The 15,322-nt window shown below is 32.3% G+C and overlaps 1 protein-coding gene across 1 annotated transcript in view; it reads left to right on the forward strand.

Annotated features, from left to right (window-relative positions):
• Positions 1-15,322, forward strand: part of LOC125050075 (acetylcholine receptor subunit alpha-like 1) — a 176,666-nt gene that overhangs the window by 141,390 nt on the left and 19,954 nt on the right. The window lies entirely within an intron of this gene.

The raw sequence follows: 15,322 nt of genomic DNA on the forward strand, positions 1-15,322 counted from the left end.
GATCTAACTTACATATGATAAAAATACAAAAGAATCATTAATATATTGACTCGTTGAATATATTGCCAGTATTTTTCCAATTTTTATTGAATTTCGAAGAATAACTAAACATTACATAACAGTAAGGAATGTGACGATTTATTTGAAATGTAACAGGGAGTTAGATAAATCGAGTGAATAATTGAAGAATTTCGAGTAACTACAGCAGTTTTATCGTAAATCCGAGCGGATTTCAATCAAGAAGATGGATTATAGGTTAATCTGGGAGATCAATGGGAGGCCCGAGTTGAGCCGGGGGAAGATGTATTCGCATTATTTACACATAGAAACGCAAAATACAATTCGGGATAATCTTGATATATGCGTGTTGGTTTTTGTGGTCGGAGAATTTTGCATGGATTAGGACACTTTATTGTATTGAATGTGTAACAATAGAATAATGTAAAATTCATGGTGTAAATGTATTTATTTGTGAAATTTTAATCTGAGCGTATTGTAAAAATGCCTAGAATGTAAGGGGATTTAGATGTGTTTAGGGTATCGTTTTGGGTAATGTCATTTTTAACAACAAATATTATTTAAAAATTATGATTAACTTATTTTATACTGAAACAGGATAATGTTTAAGGGAAACACGCTACAAAATCTGGATATTTTGACTGAATAGTGAATGTTTCTAATCAAAACACTTCATCAACTATTTGTGTTCCAATTATTTTATTTAAACACAACTATTATTGCAGTTAAGCACCAATACGATTACGTTGAAACTAATAACATAATATTAACCTAAAACTAAGAAAGAATACTAAAAGTTTAAGTAACAAACGCTGGAAAATTAGCAATATTCCCATGAAAAAGTTTACTCATCGTTGCAGAGTTACATTAAATAATGAGAACATTATAATGCCAATTACAAAGATATTTTAAAATGAATTGTATTATTTTATTTCTGTATAATCTGATTTTAATGTATAAAATGCTAGAGATATTTCTATCCATCTTTCATAAGACGGAAGTAAAAAAATATAATTTTTCAGAATCCCCGATGAGATGAATTTTTAGAAGATTTAATGAGAATTAAGTCCGTTGGGAAATCACGATAAAATTAAATTATTGAAAGTGCTGGAAAAGTGTGAGGCTTAGTGGATATTTCTCACGTGATGTTCTAAATTTTATCTAGTATTTATTACTTAATATGTATATGCACTGGATTATTTTAGATAAGTTTCTATGCTTATTGTGTCGCATTTTTCCTCGCCCTAGCAAGTGTTCTTCGTCCACACGTAAGTAAAATCCATAAGTGCACCGCCGAGAACCCAATAGACGACGTATCATAAATACAATTGGAAAGCGTAAAATGTGTGTTTCTACTTATATAAAATAGTTTCAAAATACTCAAAAGGCTGCGCAATTTCTTGATAGCTTCTTGATAAAGACGCAATTCAAATGCAAGATTAGAAGAATAAGAATAGAAGTGAAGAGTTTTTTTGTTTGCTTGTAACCAGCAAACAAAAAAACTCTTCACTTCTATTTTCATTTTATTGTTTACCTTAACAAGGTGTCAGAACCGAAAATCGATAACGTGACAGTCATAGAACCTTCTTTCTTGACTAAGGAAAATGAGCAATACTCAGGAGGGTGAAACTATAAAAAAAAAGACGCTAGTCAAAACGTTGCATTTGTTTTCAATTAGCCAAACTGACGTATAATGACATATCATGTCGTATGTTTGTATTGGCCTAAAAAAACTATCAAAAACAATGAAACCCCGTTAAGAGTCAAGACCAAGACCTTCAAATGGGTTGGAGCACTAGTAAATTATTAAGTAAAGCATCATTCTTATTAATAGTTAATATAATAAAATACAACTAAATTTATACGGTGCATATTCAGTAAAATGAAACTAAAATTTGCGGTTCTAATAAATCAAGGATTTTCCATGAACCATAATTCATCCTGAATTTTCCATGTTGTTTTAAAACCAAAGTACTATAAAGCTTTCGCACCAAGTTTCTTCACTTTAAGAGTAAATGAGAAAATGTGAGTCTGTTTACACTACACTCGGCTTTTAAATTGTTTTACCTATAAAGCTAGACTATCAGCTAATGAGGATTTATTTACGTCGCAGAAGTTTTTAATAAAAATGGAAATATTTTTACTAAGCATTTTCTCTTATTTCTTAGTATCTGGCTAAGATTAATAATGCGCCCTTATTTATTTGCAAATAGTGTTGCGTTGAATAATTAAGAACGCGAAGCTTTTTACACGCTTTATATTAGCTTCACCTTATGTATGTATGTATGTATGTAACCGACTCCTTCGGACTCGATTTGGACCCACTTTAAACGGACAGATTTTATTCAAATTTTGCGCACCTGTCAAAGATCGATGACAATGCAATAATCCGAAAAAAAAATGAAAAAAATTTAACTAAAAAACACGCTTTTAAAGCACATCAAACTAAAAAGTGAAAAATAATTCCTAATTTAGGCTGAAAATGGTAATGAACAAAAAATACTGGTTTTATTGTGAAAAAGTGTGGGGCGCTCTGTGCCATATTTTTCGTCTATAGATTTAAACTATTATTTATTTAAATATTGTAGTTTAATTATGTATTTAGTGAGTGTAACACTTTATTTTATATAAACTATACGGAGTTGTAATAATTATTATATTATCTATATATAGTGTTAGTTGATTCGACTTACATATAACTCTTCAATTCTTTAAGGAAAAAATACATTGGAATACTATTTTACTTAAAAGAGGAAAGATGAATTTATTTCATAATTTACTTAGATATGGTTAGCGAGAGACAGCCATAGTTTTATAAACATTAAACTCAAGTAAACTCTTATAACTTATAACGTATATTCCTCTCAGTGTATCAGAGCACATTCTGTTTTCGTTTGCACTTACGCTATTCCTCAAGAAATATGGCATATGCAGTGTCATTTTCAATGTTGACAGTATGGAAATTAGGATCCCGACGGAATAAACCTCTTAATAAAACAGATGACGGCTGCAGTGTACTGAGATTTTGCCGAGTGAATTATTAATCATGATAAGATGTGGATCAACTAAGAGAGGTTTTAATTAAATGCTACTGAATGCCTAAGTATTTATAGCATATGCTTAAATTCAATTTCTTTTCGACCTGTATTTTATTTTGGTAAAGTCATTCAACCATGGACAATCTCTGTAATTTTTAACAGTCAAATAAAATGTAAATTAGTTTCAAACAACATTTTTGTCATTCTGAATGTTAGTCCTAGCTAAGGCTTGATTAATTATTATTTATTCATACATCTTATAACAGAATATATTAACATTAATCTGTAAATATATTTGTTATGCTGAGGAAATTTATGAACATTTGGGCTGTAACGAGAAGGTATATCTCGTCTATATCTAGGGACTATAATTATATTTAAATATACAATACGTATAATGTATTTAAAATAAAACAAACACGTATATTAATGAGTATATGAGCAGTGTTGGCTCATCCCTGAGGTCGTGGGTTCGACCCCGGCTGTACACCAATGGCCTTTCTTTTTATGTGGGCATTTAACATTCGCTCGAACGGAGAAGGAAAAAACATCGTAAGAAAACCGGCTTGCCTTTGACCTAAAAAGTCGACGGCGTGTGTCAGGCACAGGAGGCTAATCACTTTCTTGCCTATTGACAAATGATCATAAAACAGATATATATATATCAAAAAGAAAAAAAAAGAAAAGTAAAAAAAGGAAAGATTAAAAGTAAAAAAATCACGAAGAACTTTATGGAGGAACAGTGAATTAACCACTCTATATTATGTAAACAAGACAATTATTTCAATTCTACGATCACTTTCGAGCTTTGCAAACTTCCAGCATTTTTACAATTGGATTAATGGTAATGCTATTAATTCAGCCACAAATCCCCAGGCCTCACGCTTCTGCGATAAGCGTTGTTATAAATTGATCTCTTTATCCTCGAATCTCTGCGTAAGTTTAAAAAAACAACCATTTATAACTTTTTATTTCGATAAAATTTGAAAATGGAGCGTCTATTAAATAATTAAATGTTTATTTATTATTAATTTAGGCATACATTAAACACGATCAGATTCGTAATTATTTACCTATCTGTAGAGTATATTAATGATGCTTACTTAAACACTGATACATAGCATAATAATACAATAATGATATGTTTGTATAATTTACAAATTATAACCGTTATTTATTAAATTCAAATATTCGTACATATACACTGTGTTGATCTAGTGACTGCACTAACACTAGGTAACTTTTAATTCTATGTGCGCATTGAAGACTCGCTCTTTTTTTATAATAGGGGGGCAAACGAGCCTATGACGCCCAAAAAGCGCAGTCATGGTAGCACACGGAAACCCATTTTTATTAGGTGCGTGCGTACACTCTAACTTTGAATAGTTCTTTGGCTCTTAAGGTAAAGGCACGCCAGCATGCCTTAAAATTAAAAATTCAATGGCGTGTCAGGTACCGGAAAATCTGAGGCCAACACATTTATACAAGGGTTGCCCATACATGTATAAACCTTATTATTTACAACATACATTAATTACAACATAAAATATCAATGAAAAATGGAGAAATGTTGTAACGCAACGAATTTCCGTGTAAATGTTTAGTAGGGTTGCCTTTTATGTAAGAAACAATACGATTGCTTAGCAGTTGTATGACTATTGTTCAGTTAACGTCTTCTACCTTTCAAAAGAAATAAGGTATTTATTAAGCCTTTGCAATACACACTGACTTGGTTTTTAATAAATTGCTGTTATATGCTTTTGGTTTCTCATCTATTGCATTATGAATTCGATATCTGTAGATTGATCTCTCCTAGTATTTATATATTAGAATTTAAGAACTACTTAGATATAAGTGCTGATTTTTTAATGACCGTTTTGCTGTGTGATTATTGAATGCCATGGCAAAAATTCAATTACAGGAATTTTCGTTCCCGGTGAAGCAATTTCAAACTAATCACTGTCTCTAAAAAAAACTTAAAATATTATCAATAAAACATATGTACATACACGTCTATATCATGTCCCGTAAAATAATCTTCTTATAGTGCCATCTCCTTGCGAAGGTTGGCGATCATCATGGCAAGTTTAATTTTGGATGCCGCGCTTCTAAACAATGACTTGGTGCTTTGACCAAACCATTGTCTTAAGTTTTTCAACCAGGACGTGCGTCTGCGGCCAGTTCTTCTTCTACTTGCCACTTTGCCTTGTATGATTAGTTGAAGGAGCTCGTATTTTTTGGTGTTACGTAAAACGTGTCCGAAATACTCAAGTTTCCTTTTCTTAACCGTCATAAGCACTTCTTTGTTTTTCTGTATTGTGTCCAGCTCGTATGCAAAATATTTTAAGCAATATTCAGATCTCAAACGCTTTCAGTTTTTTGGACACAGTCTCTGTCAGCGTCCAAGATTCTACGCCGTAGAGCAGCACAGAAGACAGCAGAGAAGACTCTGTGCTGCTTTACGTTTTCGTAACATCGCCCAATGCAAGTTCTAAACTGTAAATTTAGGCGCTTATCACTAAATACTCTTTTTAGTTTTTAAAAGGCGTTCCGCGCTTGTTCAATTCTGCGGCGGACTTCGATGGTCACCATTTTCATCAAACTGTGCGTAGATATCGTATTTTCGAGACACGTTCCAAGGTTCACAATTCTTACTGAAAATCTAAATAATTTGCAACTGAAGATTATTTTTTTTTTTATGATTGGACAATTCACACCAATTGACCTAGTCCCATGCTAAGCTGGTGAAGCTTGTGTTATGGGTACTAGGCAACCGATATACATACATATTATAGATAGATAGACATATAAATACATATTTTAAACACCCAAGACCTAAGCACAACACATGAGCATTTGCTCATCACATCGATGTTTGTCTCAGCCGGGGATCGAACCCGGGACCCATGGATTCGCAGTCAGGGGTACTAACCACTAGACCAATGAGCCGTCTATTTTATATAAATATATTATATTAGCCGAAGATTTGCTATTAAGACTTACTTGTTCAATAATAAAGATCTCACAAGCGATTATCGTTCTTATACCAATCTCTGAAGACTTATTTTTCTTTATTAATCAGTGAATGTTTATCATAATATTTACTTCGCCATAATGGGATCGAAACAATTGCTGGCCGAGTAAATACAAACAAATTAGGCCCTAAACAGAGGATTTGTCTCATTCGATTTAATTAGGGTCACGGTATACAACGAAAACGAAAATCGACAGACCTCGAACCATTGGTTCTGCATTCTAGCGTAAAAGGGTAGCCCAGTTTGTTTAGAAGGTTGAGCGTTGATTTAAAGTGAAAACCATTACGATAGACCGCACTTAGAAGACCCAATATTTAAACGTTTTATTTTGTACCAGCTCCTATTACTTCACTTCTAACTGGCCGCTTTTACAGTATTTGTAAGTAAGAGTTTCAAAGTAGGTCGCATTCTCAAACATCTATTTTTATTTATATTTAATACTACGCGTTTGTCTCTTTCCAACATATTATGTTTGCCCTGGTAGGAAAAGAGATATTTGATTTAGAGGATGTAATTCAATAAGAGCCAATACAGACCGTTGTGTCTGCCTGTGAAATAAAAGAAATGAAATATTTTAATTAACACTATTATCATTTCAAATTTAGACCTGTATGTCTCGACACATATACACTAAGCACCAGGTAGTAAAAAATAATAATATAGGTATATAATATAAGAATAAAAATATATAATACTACAAGACGCATACGTCTTTGTCTCAGACGCTTTAATATCTAAACCACAGAACTGTTTTAATCAAAATTTGGTTAGAAAAGCAAACGGATAGGTTTAATTGATTTGAGGGGTTTAAAAGGCCGGCAACGTACCCGCGAGACCCCTGGAATTTAGAGTGCGGCGGTATCACTTATCATCAGGTAAGACCTGCCCGTTTGCCCCCTTGTTCTATATAAAAAGTTTGTATGGAAGTTTGACATCGTCAAGAAATGTAGGAAGGTATATTTATAAAAATTAGAATACTACCCGCAAGTCACTACACTGCACGAAACATATGACCGTCGCGGGTAAAGCCAGTTTTTAGTAAAACATTCAAATTTAGAATAAAACGTTTTTATTTGGTAATTAGTACACTTTAACATTTACTATACTTGTATATTGTGATACTCGCGTAAAATCATTTATTTCAATTAGGCCTATAAAAAAGGCACTTTTGAAAGACAAAATTACAAGTTAAAAATATTTAAAAAAATACCCAAACGGTAGTTTCATATGGAGAAGAATGGTCAATAAATTCCATACTTACTCTTTTAAAATAGTTTTTACAATATTTTGTATGTAACATTAATTTAATGTGAAGAACATGTAGAACAAAAAAAACTACTATACTATAATACTAAATAAAATAGGTGCATAAAAAAATGCAGCAACTAACTAAATTATTATGTAGATACATGGTACACATATTACAAATATTGCAACTATAGAATTTACATTATTCTTTATTAGAATTTGATTAACACTTGTTATATCATATTATGTAGGGCGAACATATCTTTATAGAATTATGTTTGTTTGTTATGTTTTTTGGTGAAATATATAACTCGTAAACATATGCATGAATACTTTTATTTGAGGGAATAAAAAGGTTCCCTTTATTTCATGTTTTACAAGACATTTATGATCTAGTATATTACTGGAAGGGTCGCGAAAGCAGGAAAGAATTTATTTTAATTTTATGTATTCAGTTCAGATATAAAACCAGCCAACCTGTGCCTTTACCATTTTTTGTGTTTATTATGTAGCCATAAATTATTGCAGATCTGGATTGTGTAAAGAATAACCTCTATGATTTGTAAAATATATTCAATAACATAATACTTGTCTAGTTAAAGAAATAAATTATTACATACATATTAACACATATATTAATCTATGTAGAGCAGTGTTGGTTTCAACGTGCAACTCTCATACCTGAGGTCGTAAGTTCGGTCCCCGGCTATGCACCAATGGACTTTATTTCTATGTGCGCATTTAATATTTGCTCGAACAGTGAAGGAACACATCGTGAGGAAACCGACATGTCTTAGATCCAAAAAGTCGACGGCGTGTGGCGGCTGATCACCTACTTGCCTATTAGATTTAGAAATCTGAGTCCATGACCTAAAAGAGGTTGTAGCGTCACTGATTTTTTTTTATTAAGCTATGTAACGTATTTTAATTTATCCATTTATATCAATAATCGATATGAAAATAGGCCTCACTTCGGCACTTTTATGTCTTACAGTACCTTGATATTTTATGAGACAAAAGACAGTCACTTAAAATTATGCAACGAACCTGGAGATGGCTGTTTCTGCTAATGAATTCAAGCGTGTAGGAAATAACAACTTGATATCAGGGTAAACTTATTCTTTACTAAAAAAGGTATTACAATTGGTCCGCACAAAAGCGTTGTAAACACGACACTTTAGTACACGATGGTTCGATTAAATTCCTTTGGTTTATAATATAGATGATCATATTAATTAGCCCCAAGCATTTTCAGTTAATGAAACTGAGCACCGAAACCACAAAACGATATCGATCATATTTGAAACCGCAAATTGGTGACATTAATATGATCCCACGAATTTTACAATATAAATTTAATACGGTATTTTTTAGAGCAATAACCATATTTTATATTACGATACGACCTCCAAGTATTTAAAAAAAGAACGTACTTCTTCATCAAGACTGAAACGCACCCAGTACTGAAGTAATTCAGAAACATTAAACTCACCTCGATTACCTGTGAATATAAAGTAAATCTAATATATAAAATTCTCGTGTCACAATGTTCGTTCCCGTACTCCTCCGAAACGGCTCGACCGATTCTTATGATTTTTTTTATACAGATTCACTAAGTCTGATAATCGGCTACTATCTATCATTCAAACCCCAAAGTGATAAGGGTTGTCCACCCAAAAAAAAAATTGTTTTTATTTTTTTATGATACGGCATACAAAAATACATACAACCCTTAATTTTCATCTACCCTCTACGATCAACCCCTATTTTTATTATAATAGATAGTTATTTTTATTGAACTAAAAAAATGTTTCCTTGAAATAATATATACGTACATGGCAAAACAAAGTTTTCCGGGACAGCTTGTTTTAATTTATTAAAAACTACTAAACGGATTCTGATAAATAAATAAATAAAATCACTTGCTGAAAAAAATATGGACAAACATACAAACACTTACGAAAATTAGCACCTGTGCTTCAAAGCCTACTTAGATCATCATACTTACGCACTGCCCTGCGATTCTGTAACTCACTTATCGAACTCACACAGCGGTTTTCGCATCGGCGGTCGCTCTCAAATCAGTCGTGAAGCAGTCATTTTATGATTTGGCATTCTGATAAACAATAAACTACAAGCTCCCACCTTTTCAGAATGCCAAATCATAAAATGACTGCTTCACGACTGATTTGAGAGCGACCGCCGATGCGAAAACCGCTGTGTGAGTTCGAAAAGTGAGTTACAGAATCGCAGGGCTGTTCACTGTTATGTTACGCCCTAGTTACGACTTGAAATAAATATGATATAAATACTTGGAATAAAAGAGAACTAAAACTAATTGTTTGTTTTAAAAATGACTTTACATTTTAACTTCGAATGCCAACAAAGTCTAAACTATTATCGCAAAATGAAATCCAAAAGCACTCTCGATTGCCGCTATCGGCGACTTTGCCAAAGAGTAGGTATAGTTTGACAGATGAACTTGGAATGCCGCCAGTGCCATTCTGCGTACAATGACAAATCTTGACTCTATGGCGCTGTAAATTCGGTAAAGTCTCATGGCCGAATTTAGAAGTCGCTCATCATTTTTATTCTTCAGTACATAAAACGATTATTTTCGTTTGGTCGCATATTATCTTGGATGTAATTTCGAATGTCATTTTTCAAGTTATTCTAGGGAACTAGGACATGAAATCTAGCCTTTTACTATTGTGGCCCATGGCCATCCAAACTAACAGTCAGTATCGGACACGGTCACAACTTCCGTCCTTCCAAGTTATGTCTTGGCTTCTTTTCTTTTTTCCCACGCCACTGTTGCCATTCGATACACACGCAATAAGTACTACTAACATGTTTAGTGTTGACCTCAGTTTTTTTTTAAATATTTCTTTATTCATGAGAAAGTTGCCTTCTGACACACGCCAACGACTTTTTCCTTCACCTTATGAAAAAGCACTCGAAATTAGGCAAGTGCTGATGGGTTCCAAACGTACGACCTGATGATTGATTGTACTTTAAAGTAATATAGTTGTGTTTACAAGATCATTAAATTCAAACAAAAAAAATCCTCTTATAACTTCTAAAACAGCTCTGTGAGGACCTAAAATTATTCGACTCTCTCCATCAGTGTCGCGTTCACAGTATGTGTCATTCGCACGTACCAAAAATAAAGATGAGTTAGCGAAACCCTTTGTACGTTTCTTGCTGACCAAAATTTGTTGACCTTTCACTGTTAGAACGCTTTTATTTTAATGTTGGGATTTTTTACTTTGGGTATAGCAGAAAAGGGTTTCTCTATTGTGAGAATAGTCGAAATATTGTTTTAAATTATTCAGAACGCGTATTTTAGTTATTATTTCGTTGACTGAACTGTATTTTCTTTTGTATTTATTTAGAATGAAGGAATAATTGTAATATGACTATTGACTAACGTTTTTAAGTAAACCAATTCTGCTCTGCGCGTTTTAATTTGTCCACGGCATGAAATTAGAAAAGAGCGGTGTTTGTCTTACTAAGCAAGCCACTGCTCAGACACGCACCTCTTAACACGGAGGTCATGCGTTCTAACCACGGTTGTATATCAATATATTTTTCTTTAAAGGGCGCATTCAAAACCGAGAAAAATCGGGAGGAAGGCCCCGTAAAAAAATCGAAAATCGAGAAGAGAAGGCTGACATCTACATGCCTATTAAGAAAAAAAACTAAACATATTATTTCATGTAATATTTATCTACTTTCCTTACATAGTGGTTAGAGTTGACACGGAGGTTCTAGGTTTTATTCCAGCTAAAATTAGTATTTTTTTTTTTTAATATTTCAAATAGTACGCTCTTGTCTCTGAATTGTCTCTCCTCGATTCTCTATTGAAAGCTTACGTACTTACACTACTCAAACATTCGTACTATATATATATTATACTCGTAAATGTACACGACTGAACGATGATTTTTTTTCATACACTACACACTTCCCGACACAGTTAAATGAAATTCGTAATTCAAATCTAAAAGTTCGAAAAACGATTCGTAATACGACATGCTATTACATTTCAAAGTGAGTTGTGACGAAGGTTCCTTTATTAGATCGTTTGTAGAGCCTTTTTATTTATATCTACCAAAACAAGGTCAGGGGATGGAAAAGATATTTCCTTTCCCATGGGGCGTCATAAAATCTTACAGGAAGTTAGTTTTTGCGCTCACGGAGTTTGAGGCGTAAGCCGCATAATGTGCCACAGACAGATTTATTTATAACCTACAGAAGTTTCTTTTTGAGATTTCATGAGAGAATCTTTTAAATATTACATTTCTGAAATGAAATGGAATGATCTCTACAAAAACTCAAAAACGGTACAGATGATGGTAATTTATCTCATTAAGTAGTCCGTGGTATTGTCTTTTATTGACATAGAAAAACACATTTTTTAACGGATTTAAAGTTATGTTTTATTATAAATCTCCTCTCTAAAAGTCCTCTATTTTCGTTATTACGAACCGTTAGCCATTTCTGCCAAAACCCTCCATCTTTTAGTCGATACCAACTCCGGGGAAATAAATACAGATAACACAACTTTTTCTACAGCTGTGATACTTTTTGACATTCAACACCTTTAGTCACCGTAACCAATCACGCTGTAAAGCACGCGAAACGTCGGTTAAATTTAAAATTATGTAAAATAATTGTAAATTTATAATAAAACATAACTTCAAATCTGTTAAAAAAAATGTTTTTCTAAGTAGACCGTGTTTTGTTTTTCAAACATCGTTGTAGACGAACTGACAAAATATTTCTTTATGTTTGAAAAATATATTTCATTTCAATTAACTGAATGAAATGAAATGAATTCATAAGAAACTTTATCAATATTTTCTAAAAAATATTGGATGTAAAAATGCAATGTGTTCGAAACACTTTTTTATTTATGACTTTTCGATATAGAATTTTTGATATGATTGATCAGTGTTTTTTCTTTTTGGTTTTTATTTTCCACCTGGAAAACTAAAACTTTCTATACATATTTTTCTCCGTAATTTATTAAACCATGAGTTCGTTATCCGCTACACCACTACATTACTTCACTGAGCAACTGGCTACAATATGCAAGGAATTTTTTGAAATTTTAGAAAAAGTTTCGATATTTAAAGCTTAATATTTTCTGTTTGAATCTAAGCTAAAGCATAAACAGTGATTATATGATATAATCATTGTCATATATCACTACTTATATGTATACACATAACAACATATTACTACTATTATATTCAACATATTATCACTATTTATATGTATTATGTGAAACACAATAAGGCAATCTACATACAGCATTAAGGTCTGTAATACCAGGCAATTATAAACTGGAGATAGTGCATATTACTCTGAATTATTCGTTTAACAAAAGGAGAATACTAAATCAACGCTTTATGAATCATATTATTTATAAGCAAGAGTTAAATTATAAGTTAGATTGAAATATATATGATAACGTCGCTCTCTTTTTTTAGAATTAAAAAAAAATTAACCTTACTAATTATAGCTAAACAAAATCGTAAAAATGACTTGTAAACTTATTTCAAAAATTACAAATTAAAAACAATTAATTCAAGAGAGCTTTTATAGTAATTAGAAAACTAAACCATATTTTAAAACGCAATCTGTACAACCCAAATGTGGTTAAATATTTAAAATTAACTAATCCAGCTATTCCTAACTCCGCGAGCCCTCGCAGGCAATTACAAAGTTTAATTACAGCGATAGTAGAGGCCTTGTCAGGCGAGCTAGGGCACTGGGAATCTGCCGTCATCGTGATTTTGCTACGATGTTACGAACAGGCGCTATTTATGTCAAAATGTACATTAAACGCAGGCTTTGTATTGTAATAAAACTATACAAAATTAATTATATATTAAAATATTTAATTTATATTATTAGTAAGTACCTAAGTGTAGAAAGAAAGATGTTCTTGAAATTATTAACAAAATATCCTCCGACCAGCGCTCATTGTACGAAAAAATTTCAAGTTCCTAATAAAACCTAAACATAACTCAGAACTTCTTTATTTTATTATTATTTCAGCTAAAGACGTTAACATGGAAACACAATTATATAATGTAAGATTGTAGTGCAGATATGGCCTGATTAAAATTTATGACTCTATTACGAACGCGCGAATTATCCGACACATCCTAGAAAAGTTTAATACATCTGTTGCACTCCACCGCATTATCAATTTTAAAGCAATCTCTCGCTACGAAGGAATGCAATTTTATTTGATCCCAATTGCAGCGGGTAATTAAAGTTAAGGGAATCCGAGAGTTTCCAAGAATGGAAGTTTCGTTCCGTGTTCGAGTGTGTAATGTTGTGTAAGGAGTTTGTGAATTCTCTTGGCTCCCATTTTTAACTTACGATGTTTAAAATAAAGTTGGTTGTCACGTAGAGGAAAATGTTACGTATGCTACTTTAACAGCGTTAGGGTTTGACTATTTTTTACGTAGTACGTTAACGATGTCAAAAGTTAAAATCATTTATTCATATAGGTAACACAATGTACACTTATGGACGTCAAAAAAAAATAATTTATATATATGAAATGCTTCTTATTTTACATTTACTGGCAGTTCTCTAATCAAGGGCGTAGAACGGAAGAAAAGAACTGGTAATAAACTCTCCGCCACTCTTTTTTATAGCCAAGTCTTTTGTTTTACTCAACATTTGTAAGGAGCTGCAACCATTACACCATGTTCCACATGACATCTTCAGTAAGAAATAATAATAAAATAAATTAAAAACAAAGATTTGTCATCTATCAGCAGGAGGCATGGTAAAATAGGAGCACGCACTTATATTCTGGTGGGAACAATACGCAAATACATAGTCGAAATAACTAACATCACCGCATACACGAATTCAAGTACGACCAGTCACCACAAGTAGCACCCGTTCACGAGTATGACGCATGGCCAGCCATAGGCCGTGAAGACCGTCTAAACCAAAATATTAATTAATTATTTCAATATCAACAAGATCTACTTTTGTTCTATTTACTAAAACCTTTGATACATCAGACTACATTATGCAGATTAATTAGGTCTCAGACCAGTGTAATTAGTACAGTTTTTCTGCACCTAATGCACGATTAATATCATATTAATAACTCCGTCCGTACAATTTTGACTAAAGTACATAAATTCATTAACCCAGTAACATATACGAGATAATGAAATACAGTTTTTGCATCCCGTCCTACTAGCACCCGAGCCAATTATAAAGTTTAATGAGGCGTCGGCCACATGCGTCCCTTTCTATCTTTACTTGAATTTATACTTCTACCTCATTCTTTCTAATATAAAACTGCTGGGTAGCAAAATTACATCTAAAGAGTTTTAGTTGGTCATCAAGCTAATGCTATAAGTATATTTATTTAATGTATGCTAGTAGATACAATTAAAATAGCTTTCTATAAAAATAAATAATAATTCCGAAACTTGACAGTCAAATATATATTTTGGACTGTATAGCCTACATCGATTTAGAGTTTCAATATATTCAGAACCAAAATCTTCCCTTACACGTTTGCCTAAGTGAAAAAAAAAAGTAAATTTCGTTGTTTTAAAGCTATTAAAGTAAGGGTTTTACTCGAAAATCATTCCTTCCGGGAGTATTTTTAACTCACTAAGTTTCATTATCTAAAGTTCTAAAGATCTAGCACCGTCAGTTATATATCAAAACTGACTTCGATTGTTCAAGAAATTTCATTAAACTCACGCCCTAACTTCAAGTCTAGATTCCTTCTTAGATATCTTTTATTCGAATCATTGAGTTTTCTTTTTAATTAAAATTCTGTAGAATCATATTACAAGTAGCCGGAGGCAGCCTTGTCCATCTTGTATTTAAATAGCAAGCGTTGTTATCAGTTTGAAATGTATTTAATGTATGCCTTTTTAAATTTATCGTTAGAAAAATAACCATTATTCAAACGTTTACCAATTA

This window comes from Pieris napi, chromosome 6, assembly GCF_905475465.1.
Source record: "Pieris napi chromosome 6, ilPieNapi1.2, whole genome shotgun sequence".
In the NCBI taxonomy this organism is placed as follows: Eukaryota; Metazoa; Arthropoda; class Insecta; order Lepidoptera; family Pieridae; genus Pieris; species Pieris napi.